The sequence below is a fragment of the Sphaerodactylus townsendi genome, linkage group LG15 (assembly GCF_021028975.2).
Source record: "Sphaerodactylus townsendi isolate TG3544 linkage group LG15, MPM_Stown_v2.3, whole genome shotgun sequence".
In the NCBI taxonomy this organism is placed as follows: domain Eukaryota; kingdom Metazoa; phylum Chordata; class Lepidosauria; order Squamata; family Sphaerodactylidae; genus Sphaerodactylus; species Sphaerodactylus townsendi.
This window is the reverse complement of record NC_059439.1, coordinates 31,997,689-32,007,912: the sequence shown is the minus strand read 5'-3', so window position 1 is coordinate 32,007,912 and position 10,224 is coordinate 31,997,689. Positions and strand designations below refer to the sequence as shown.

Sequence of the window (10,224 nt, the reverse complement as noted above, 5' to 3'; positions counted from 1 at the left end):
ATGAAGCAGAGTACATGATGGTGAAGGAAGACAAGACAATTGAAAGACACAGACAGTTTGTGCACTTACCAGGAATTGCTGCTGACCTGATGCTAGAAGGATTTCCAATGGAGCTTATTGATGGAGATGCATCGAACATCCCCCTGCAGTGGATAACTGATGTTTTGACTGCCCTTCATTCCAAATTGGGGGGCAAATCCAGGATGAAGGTTCTAACAGTACTGGGTGTCCAGAGTACTGGCAAATCCACCCTTCTTAATACTATGTTTGGGCTGCAGTTTGCAGTCAGCAGTGGCCGATGTACCCGAGGGGCCTTCATGACCCTCCTAAGAGTCTCGGAGAACTTCCAGCAAGAGCTCAGTTGTGATTTCATCTTGGTGATCGACACAGAAGGCTTGAAAGCCCCCGAGCTGGCCAAATTGGAGGACAGCTATGAACATGACAATGAGTTGGCCACCCTAGTGATCGGACTGAGTGACATAACCCTTGTGAACCTGGCCATGGAGAATACCACGGAGATGAAGGACATCCTGCAAATTGTAGTCCACGCTTTTCTGAGGATGGAGGAAACTGGGCACAAACCCAATTGCCAATTCGTCCACCAGAACGTCAGTGATGTTTTGGCCCATGATCAAAACATGAGGGACAGGAAACTTCTCCTAGAGCAGCTCAACGAAATGACCAGAGCTGCAGCGAAAATGGAGAAACAATTCAAAAAAGTTTCCTTTTCAGCTGTTATGGACTACAATCCGGAAAAACACACCTGGTACATCCCTGGTTTGTGGCACGGAGTCCCACCCATGGCTCCAGTAAATATGGGATACAGCGAGAGTGTGTCAGATTTGAAAAGATCTCTGTTCGACTTTATGAAGACCTGCTCCCAAAACAGACATTCCAAAGACATCCCCCAGTTTCTTGAATGGGTGAGAAGCCTGTGGAATGCTGTAAAGCATGAAAATTTTATCTTCAGCTTCCGTAACAGCCTCGTAGCTGATGCTCACAACCAGCTCTCCGTGAAGTATTCAGAATGGGAATGGAATTTCCAGAAGGAGATGCATCTGTACGTAGCCAAAGCTGAAACCACAATTCAGAATCAGTCTCTAGAAGATATCAACTCTGATGCATTAGGTAAGTTGAGGCTTGAGGCTGATCAGAAATTGCACAATGGCCAGCAAAAGATATTACAGTGCATACAAAACTACTTTGAAAGTGACCGACAGAACCTGCATCTCATAGAAAAGTATAGAGAAGATTTCATCAGAAGTGCTGAAGGTCTCCGGAAGCAGCTGGAAAACTATTTCATTAATAAGTGTCAGCAGGCCGTTCTCATACGCAAGGGACAGAGTAAGATAGACAGTCTTCAGGCTACATATGGGAAAACCATGCAAGAGAAGGTAAACAAGCTCCTGGAAGAATGTAAAAGGAAGAAATGCCAGCTGACTTTCTTGGAACTGGAAGAGGAATTTGAGAAAATGTGGACGGATACCTTACTGGAATTGCCACCTAGTAACTTCACGCATCGTAAAATTTATGCAGATATTCACCATCAGCTCACAAAAGACCTTCATGATTGCGGCAGCTTGGCCAACCAGCTCTTGCAGAATTTGCCCAGCTTTGCAGCCCATCCCAGAAGTTCTTTCGTTATGAAAAAGTGTTATCTAGAAAAATCATTCATTAGATCAATAACAGGTCTATTAATTGATTATAAACAACCACTAGAGGAGAACGCCAAATCACTGATTCGCAGCTGTAAGAGCTATGTCATGAAGAAAGTCAATACAAAAGGAGACTATGATGAAACGTATTGTTGTGAGTTGCTGAGACTGATCAACCAAACGCTTCATGGAAAAGATTTTCAAAAGCTTCACTGTACCATTCATTTTGAAGTGGATCTGAAATATTTCATTCTAGGAGAAGCAGCTGATGCTTTTCAGGAGATGCATACCAAATACTTCAATGCAAACAACCCACACCAACGTCTAGAAAAGCTCAAACCTCAGTATTTATCCACCTTCAAAGATCTGTATTATGAGAAGGACGCTTGTCAGAAAAGAGCCAAGGATTTCTGCAATCTGTGTCTGAGGCCCGCTCTGGTGGACCACCTCCTCCAGAGACTTGGGATTGATATAGTAGATGATCTCCTCAGCAGCCAGCAATCTGTCCAGTATGGAAGTAGGAGCTTCTTTCAGTTCACAGTTCTGAAGACATTGCTAGAAGAGGAGAAATTCGATGACTATGTCAACTATATAAACACATATGAGACGTTTGTGAAATCTTGGATACAGACACGTCTCTTAGACAACTACAGACAGAGAGAAGGACTAGCCATCTTGGAGCGTCGAATCTTGTCTACTGCAATGAAGAAATCTATGGAAGTTCTGGAGAGATATGAGAACCAAACTGAGACTTTGACTGAATTCTTGGAGCATTTTTGCCAGGAGTTGGGTGAAGAGCTTGTCATTTCCAAGGATGGTCTGGAACTCATCCTGTTCAACAATACTGCCAGTGCTGCATCCTTCTCAGCCGAGATACGGGCCTGTATCCCCACAGTGGTAGAAGACATCATTTTAGAGCGCTCTAAGATGAGCACTGAAGAGATACTTGCAGACATTCCATTCAAGCCCCGGGATGAAATCTTCAAGCGTGTGTTTGGCTGTGGGAAGCAGTGTCCTTTCTGTAAGGTCCCCTGTGAAGCTGGAGGCAGCAATCACAAAGAACACTTCGCATCAGTCCATCGACCTGAAGGGCTTGGGCGATATCGTAGTGTTGAAACAAAAAAACTTTGTTATTCCTTGTGCTCTTCTAATGTCAGTTCAAATGGAACGTTTAGAAATAAAGACACAGCTTGGGAACCGCACCCTTATAAACAGTATCGCCAGTATTATCCCGACTGGCGCATCCAGCCTGATGCTAGCATCACAGCCTCGGATTACTGGAAGTTTGTGTTCAAAGAATTCAATCAACAGTTTGCTAAAGAGTACCAGGCTCTCCCTGCTGACCTTCCCGAGGACTGGGAAAGATTGACCAAACAGCAGGCACTGGAATGCATCCAAGAAGTCTTTAACATGAAATAACAAAGTTCACTCCAAGTGCCTAGAAACACAGTCCGTCTGTAGCTCATGAATGACTCTGCACCCTTAAGCTGCAATATTATTGACATAGCATAGTGTAATCGGTATAGCTTTCAGCTGGGACTGATTTTCCCTATGGGAGACCAAAAGTGAAAACTAGCCTAGGAAGCACATTCTAGAAAGTGAGGTCTAATCTGTTTTGGTTTTTTGGGTGACTTGAAAGGGTTTAATAGATATAATAAAACGTAGGGATCACAGTGCCTCAAAGAAAAGCAAAGAATCCCAAATGCAGTGAGTTCTACCCTCCACTTTGTCAGAAACAGGACTTATTTGGGAAAACTGTAGGTTAGGAGAATCAGTGGTCTTCTAGTATTGTCTGGGGGGGGTGGGGGGGGGGGGGGGTGGGGGGGGGGGGGGGTGGGGGGGGGGGGGGGTGGGGGGGGGGGGGGGTGGGGGGGGGGGGGGGTGGGGGGGGGGGGGGGTGGGGGGGGGGGGGGGTGGGGGGGGGGGGGGGTGGGGGGGGGGGGGGGTGGGGGGGGGGGGGGGTGGGGGGGGGGGGGGGTGGGGGGGGGGGGGGGTGGGGGGGGGGGGGGGTGGGGGGGGGGGGGGGTGGGGGGGGGGGGGGGTGGGGGGGGGGGGGGGTGGGGGGGGGGGGGGGTGGGGGGGGGGGGGGGTGGGGGGGGGGGGGGGTGGGGGGGGGGGGGGGTGGGGGGGGGGGGGGGTGGGGGGGGGGGGGGGTGGGGGGGGGGGGGGGTGGGGGGGGGGGGGGGTGGGGGGGGGGGGGGGTGGGGGGGGGGGGGGGTGGGGGGGGGGGGGGGTGGGGGGGGGGGGGGGTGGGGGGGGGGGGGGGTGGGGGGGGGGGGGGGTGGGGGGGGGGGGGGGTGGGGGGGGGGGGGGGTGGGGGGGGGGGGGGGTGGGGGGGGGGGGGGGTGGGGGGGGGGGGGGGTGGGGGGGGGGGGGGGTGGGGGGGGGGGGGGGTGGGGGGGGGGGGGGGTGGGGGGGGGGGGGGGTGGGGGGGGGGGGGGGTGGGGGGGGGGGGGGGTGGGGGGGGGGGGGGGTGGGGGGGGGGGGGGGTGGGGGGGGGGGGGGGTGGGGGGGGGGGGGGGTGGGGGGGGGGGGGGGTGGGGGGGGGGGGGGGTGGGGGGGGGGGGGGGTGGGGGGGGGGGGGGGTGGGGGGGGGGGGGGGTGGGGGGGGGGGGGGGTGGGGGGGGGGGGGGGTGGGGGGGGGGGGGGGTGGGGGGGGGGGGGGGTGGGGGGGGGGGGGGGTGGGGGGGGGGGGGGGTGGGGGGGGGGGGGGGTGGGGGGGGGGGGGGGTGGGGGGGGGGGGGGGTGGGGGGGGGGGGGGGTGGGGGGGGGGGGGGGTGGGGGGGGGGGGGGGTGGGGGGGGGGGGGGGTGGGGGGGGGGGGGGGTGGGGGGGGGGGGGGGTGGGGGGGGGGGGGGGTGGGGGGGGGGGGGGGTGGGGGGGGGGGGGGGTGGGGGGGGGGGGGGGTGGGGGGGGGGGGGGGTGGGGGGGGGGGGGGGTGGGGGGGGGGGGGGGTGGGGGGGGGGGGGGGTGGGGGGGGGGGGGGGTGGGGGGGGGGGGGGGTGGGGGGGGGGGGGGGTGGGGGGGGGGGGGGGTGGGGGGGGGGGGGGGTGGGGGGGGGGGGGGGTGGGGGGGGGGGGGGGTGGGGGGGGGGGGGGGTGGGGGGGGGGGGGGGTGGGGGGGGGGGGGGGTGGGGGGGGGGGGGGGTGGGGGGGGGGGGGGGTGGGGGGGGGGGGGGGTGGGGGGGGGGGGGGGTGGGGGGGGGGGGGGGTGGGGGGGGGGGGGGGTGGGGGGGGGGGGGGGTGGGGGGGGGGGGGGGTGGGGGGGGGGGGGGGTGGGGGGGGGGGGGGGTGGGGGGGGGGGGGGGTGGGGGGGGGGGGGGGTGGGGGGGGGGGGGGGTGGGGGGGGGGGGGGGTGGGGGGGGGGGGGGGTGGGGGGGGGGGGGGGTGGGGGGGGGGGGGGGTGGGGGGGGGGGGGGGTGGGGGGGGGGGGGGGTGGGGGGGGGGGGGGGTGGGGGGGGGGGGGGGTGGGGGGGGGGGGGGGTGGGGGGGGGGGGGGGTGGGGGGGGGGGGGGGTGGGGGGGGGGGGGGGTGGGGGGGGGGGGGGGTGGGGGGGGGGGGGGGTGGGGGGGGGGGGGGGTGGGGGGGGGGGGGGGTGGGGGGGGGGGGGGGTGGGGGGGGGGGGGGGTGGGGGGGGGGGGGGGTGGGGGGGGGGGGGGGTGGGGGGGGGGGGGGGTGGGGGGGGGGGGGGGTGGGGGGGGGGGGGGGTGGGGGGGGGGGGGGGTGGGGGGGGGGGGGGGTGGGGGGGGGGGGGGGTGGGGGGGGGGGGGGGTGGGGGGGGGGGGGGGTGGGGGGGGGGGGGGGTGGGGGGGGGGGGGGGTGGGGGGGGGGGGGGGTGGGGGGGGGGGGGGGTGGGGGGGGGGGGGGGTGGGGGGGGGGGGGGGTGGGGGGGGGGGGGGGTGGGGGGGGGGGGGGGTGGGGGGGGGGGGGGGTGGGGGGGGGGGGGGGTGGGGGGGGGGGGGGGTGGGGGGGGGGGGGGGTGGGGGGGGGGGGGGGTGGGGGGGGGGGGGGGTGGGGGGGGGGGGGGGTGGGGGGGGGGGGGGGTGGGGGGGGGGGGGGGTGGGGGGGGGGGGGGGTGGGGGGGGGGGGGGGTGGGGGGGGGGGGGGGTGGGGGGGGGGGGGGGTGGGGGGGGGGGGGGGTGGGGGGGGGGGGGGGTGGGGGGGGGGGGGGGTGGGGGGGGGGGGGGGTGGGGGGGGGGGGGGGTGGGGGGGGGGGGGGGTGGGGGGGGGGGGGGGTGGGGGGGGGGGGGGGTGGGGGGGGGGGGGGGTGGGGGGGGGGGGGGGTGGGGGGGGGGGGGGGTGGGGGGGGGGGGGGGTGGGGGGGGGGGGGGGTGGGGGGGGGGGGGGGTGGGGGGGGGGGGGGGTGGGGGGGGGGGGGGGTGGGGGGGGGGGGGGGTGGGGGGGGGGGGGGGTGGGGGGGGGGGGGGGTGGGGGGGGGGGGGGGTGGGGGGGGGGGGGGGTGGGGGGGGGGGGGGGTGGGGGGGGGGGGGGGTGGGGGGGGGGGGGGGTGGGGGGGGGGGGGGGTGGGGGGGGGGGGGGGTGGGGGGGGGGGGGGGTGGGGGGGGGGGGGGGTGGGGGGGGGGGGGGGTGGGGGGGGGGGGGGGTGGGGGGGGGGGGGGGTGGGGGGGGGGGGGGGTGGGGGGGGGGGGGGGTGGGGGGGGGGGGGGGTGGGGGGGGGGCGGTGTGGGGGAGGGGAGGGGTGGGGGGGGGGGGGGGTTTGGGGGGGGGGGGGGGGTGGGGGGGCAGGGGGAGGAGATTGGGGGGGGGGGGGGAAAAAGGGGGGGGGGGGTGGGGGGGGGGGGGGAATGTGACTGTCCTGCTCTGTTTGGTTCCCTGAACCAACCCAATCTCTTCAGACCTCTGAAACTAAGCAGGTCAGTCCTGTTAGTATTTGGATGGAAGACCTCCAAGAAAAGTCCAGGGTTAGGGTTACACAGAGGCAGGCAAACCACCTCTCTTAATCTCTTGCCTCAGAACCCCTTTGGGGTTGCTTTTGATTTTAATCAGACGTTGGGTGGTCTTTGTTTAGGTTTTATGGCTAATAAATGGTAGCCCTCTCCTTCATGAAAGAAATCCTCCCACAGGTGTCAAAATCAAGGCCTTCCAGATGTTGTGGACTACGTTTCCCATCATCCCCTGCCAGCATGCTGGCAGGGGATGATGGGAACTGTGGTCCATAACATCTGGAGGGCCGCGAGTTTGACACCTATGGTTTATAACCTAGCCATGTCAGGAAGGGCCAGATGTTTGCCGTGCTGAATGAATGATTTTTAAGTAAACTTAAAGGAATGAATGCACTTCCTTCACAGAGATTGTTTCCTCTGAACTTTTGTATGGAAGGCAGAGATAGGTACTAAAATGCGAAAAGTGAAAATATTTCCTTTCCCCATTCTGTGGCAGATACAAATATTGCTGGGGGGAAAGTGATAGGAATCAAACCCTCAAGCTCTGGCTAGGGATTTTCCAGAGTATCTGGCTGACCTTTTCGTCTGACCCACCTCTGTTTTGTTCTTAAGGGTAAGCGCTTTGTAAACAAAAGGCAGGAGACTTTGAACAAGTCGGAGTTACAAAACATACTGGGTAGGGGTTATGTTTTGCTGTTAATATTAGAGAGTTTAATCAGAGGTTACATATAACTGAGATCTGTATCAGTCAGTCAAGAAACAACAACTTTTGACCAAGGCTGCCAAGAACCGCTGCAGACCTCCAGACCAAACAAAGAAGCCGGCTATCGCTGTTCAGACTGAACCCAAGCCAGGGGTCTCCAGCGTGGTCTCTGTGGGCACCTTCATGCCCTCTTGTGGCACCCATCAAGTGTTTTTAGGAAGTAGATGGGGCTTTTGCCCAGCAAGACCGCTGACTGACTGTTGGAGATTTGATTGGCCGTGCGGATTTTTTAAACTGTCGTTTCGGCAGCCGCCATTGTGCAAGCATTTGCAGTGACGATGTGGCAGTCATTTTGCGGCTGGCTCCGCCTCCTGTGGCAGCCATTTCATTGCTGTGTCCGCCACGCAGTGCCAGAATTCCAAACGCGCCAGAGGCTCAAAAAAGTTGGGGACTCCTGCCAGAGGTGGTTTGCTTTCATGCCTCTTGCCTGGCTCGTTGGGTTCCCAGGGGGACCAGCCTCTTGGAATTTCCCGCCTAGTCCCCGTTTCTTGGAGCAGGATTGTCAGCGGCCAGAAGAAAAATGTTCCTGACCCTTTAACAAAAATGTCATGTTTGGAAATGGGCAGCTGAAATGGCATTGTGCTAAATCACATCTTATTACGGGAGTGAGTGAGTGAGTGAGTGAGTGAGTGAGTGAGTGAGTGAGTGAGTGAGTGAGTGAGTGAGTGAGTGAGTGAGTGAGTGAGTGAGTGAGTGAGTGAGTGTGTGTGTGTGTGTGTGTGTGTGTGTGTGTTTGTTTTCTCCAGGTAGCTGGCTACCTGGTTTTGATGCTTATTTTATTTATTTATTTATGGGATTTCTATACCGCCCAATCCCCAAAGGGCTCTGGGCAGTATACAACATGGATTCCACATACAGTATATAAACAAAACCCCATTAAATTAAAATGTAAGTTTAAATATTTAAAACGCAGCAGTAATTCAGTAAAATGGCGTCAGCAATACCCCAGATTAAACCCTCCCCAAAAAGGGGGAACAAGATAGTAACAAAAGTGGGTCCCCTAGATGACAGGGGGACTCTGAAAACCGGAGGAATAGAGTAGAAGGGGCACCTAATCAGCGGCTGGGCACTCCAAAAGCCCGGTGGAACAACTCAGTCTTACAGGCCCTGCGGAATTCACCAAGATCCCGCAGGGCCCGGACAGCTGGAGGGAGAGTGTTCCACCAGGCAGGGGCCAAGGCTGAAAAGGCCCTGGCCCGAGTGGAGGCCAGCCGCATCATTGAGGGGCCAGGAACCACCAGTAAATTGGCCTCTGCTGAATTATGTTTTTATAATGTGTAATGTTATGATTGTTGCTATTGCTGATTATATTTTTTTGATGTCTTGCTATTCATAATGTTATGCTTATCGATGTTGTTGATCGACTATGCCTAACTGATGTTTGTGTTATGAGTGCTGTTATTGTTACTCTTGTTGTGCATCGCCCTGAGCCTTTCGGGGGGGGGGGGGGGGTGGCGGTATATAAATTAAATATACGATACGATACGATGATTATGCAGCTCCCCCACCAAGGTTATCATTACCAGATCAACATTCCTTGAAGTGTTCCAACCAGCATTGAAAAAGGTTTTTTTAAAACAAAGTTTTGACATAGGGTTAAATTCCTCTAGTCTAGGTCAACAGGCAGTGAGTGCAATGTAAACAAACCTTTACCATGAAGGGGCGGGAGGGGGCAGAATCCAAGAAGGCTGGAAAAGGTTAATGGTCACGATTTGAGCACATGAACAAGGAAGTCAGCCCCATGCGTGATTTCCGCGTGAAGTGTGCAGAGGACTGAAACGGTCATCTCTGATCGGAATCTCGGGAGTGTTTTTTTTAAATTCGCTTTTTCGAAGCAAAACGTTTGAGACTCTGCTCCACGCTGCAATGTGTTTTTTTTCCAGCTTCCCTGCCAGCTAGAGCCAGAACGTGAATGGCTTTTCTCTCTCACATGTGCCACTGTGTTAACCGCTCATTGGCTACAGTTGGTAAGGAGCGTGAAGACAGGCCAAGATTTTGGGGGAGCAGAAAGAATGACGGGTCGGCCCCCAGCTGTTTTTGGTGTGCTCCAAGGCTGCTGAATGTGCTGGAATCACTCAGCCCTCTTCTCCAAGCTCCTTCCTGGTTGCGCTCCGGGTTCTCCCTTCCCCGTCAATCTCAGCTGCTGGGGGTGAAATGAGGTCGCAGGCTTAGGGAGGGGCCCCGCAGTGCCTCTGTACGTGCGCAGGCTTGGCCAACAGGCCGAAGGCTGTGTTGATAGCAGCCGGAGCCATGGCGTTTGGGCCGGTGCCGGTTTCCCTCCGTTCAGTCTGGTGAGAGGCATGGGAAGGAACTCGGAACCGCTTGGGTAAGAGGTGAGCCCACACGGGCCGGGACCTTCTGGAGACCCGGTTGACCCCTTCCCACCCCTGGATAGAGTGTGACTTGCAGATTCTCAGCTTCTTGTGTTCGAGCGTCTAGTTTTTGGCAAGCCTCTAGGCCTGACTCTGCTATTAGGACTGGAAATAGGACCCCGGGTGTCTTGTGGCTTCTTGTTTTGGACTCCCAAAAACCCAGGAGTTTTTGGTTCTAGGTGGTGGGCCCTTAACTCGCTAGGCTGCTCTGGTTTGGCATAGAACCCCAGGATCCCGACTTGCCCGCTTCTTTGTGGCTTCAGGAGTTGCAGAGTCTTGTCTTTCGATGCCCCTAACCACTTTGGCCCCACTGCCTCCCCACTTGGGAATCGATCTTAAACGTTCTGGTTCTTATTGCTTCTCTGTTTGTGACCTCTTGTTAGTGCCTAGTTCTCAGCCAGGTAGCAAGTCTGTCTCTTGACTGCCTCACTTTGGATTGCATGCGAGGTTTGCATGCTATAGTGTTTGTATGTTCGCATGCTAGAGTGTTTGTATGTTTGTAGGCCCTGACTCGTAGGTGTCTCTGTGCAGA

At 60.2% G+C, this 10,224-nt stretch overlaps 2 protein-coding genes across 5 annotated transcripts in view; both read left to right on the top strand.

The window, feature by feature from the left end:
* Nucleotides 1-10,224, top strand: part of PRSS8 (serine protease 8) — a 155,047-nt gene that overhangs the window by 54,993 nt on the left and 89,830 nt on the right. The gene's annotated exons all lie outside the window — the stretch shown is intronic.
* The window catches only part of BCKDK (branched chain keto acid dehydrogenase kinase), a 105,369-nt gene that overhangs the window by 71,015 nt on the left and 24,130 nt on the right, over nt 1-10,224 (top strand). The window contains exon 1 of one of the 3 annotated variants that reach the window (XM_048517030.1): nt 9,505-9,646. The exons of 1 other annotated variant lie outside the window; for it this stretch is intronic. The gene's annotated coding sequence lies outside the window, so the exon portion shown is untranslated. Of the gene's footprint in view, nt 1-9,504; nt 9,654-10,224 lie in introns of those variants that run through there. One more of the 3 variants, XM_048517029.1, reaches the window with a different exon arrangement.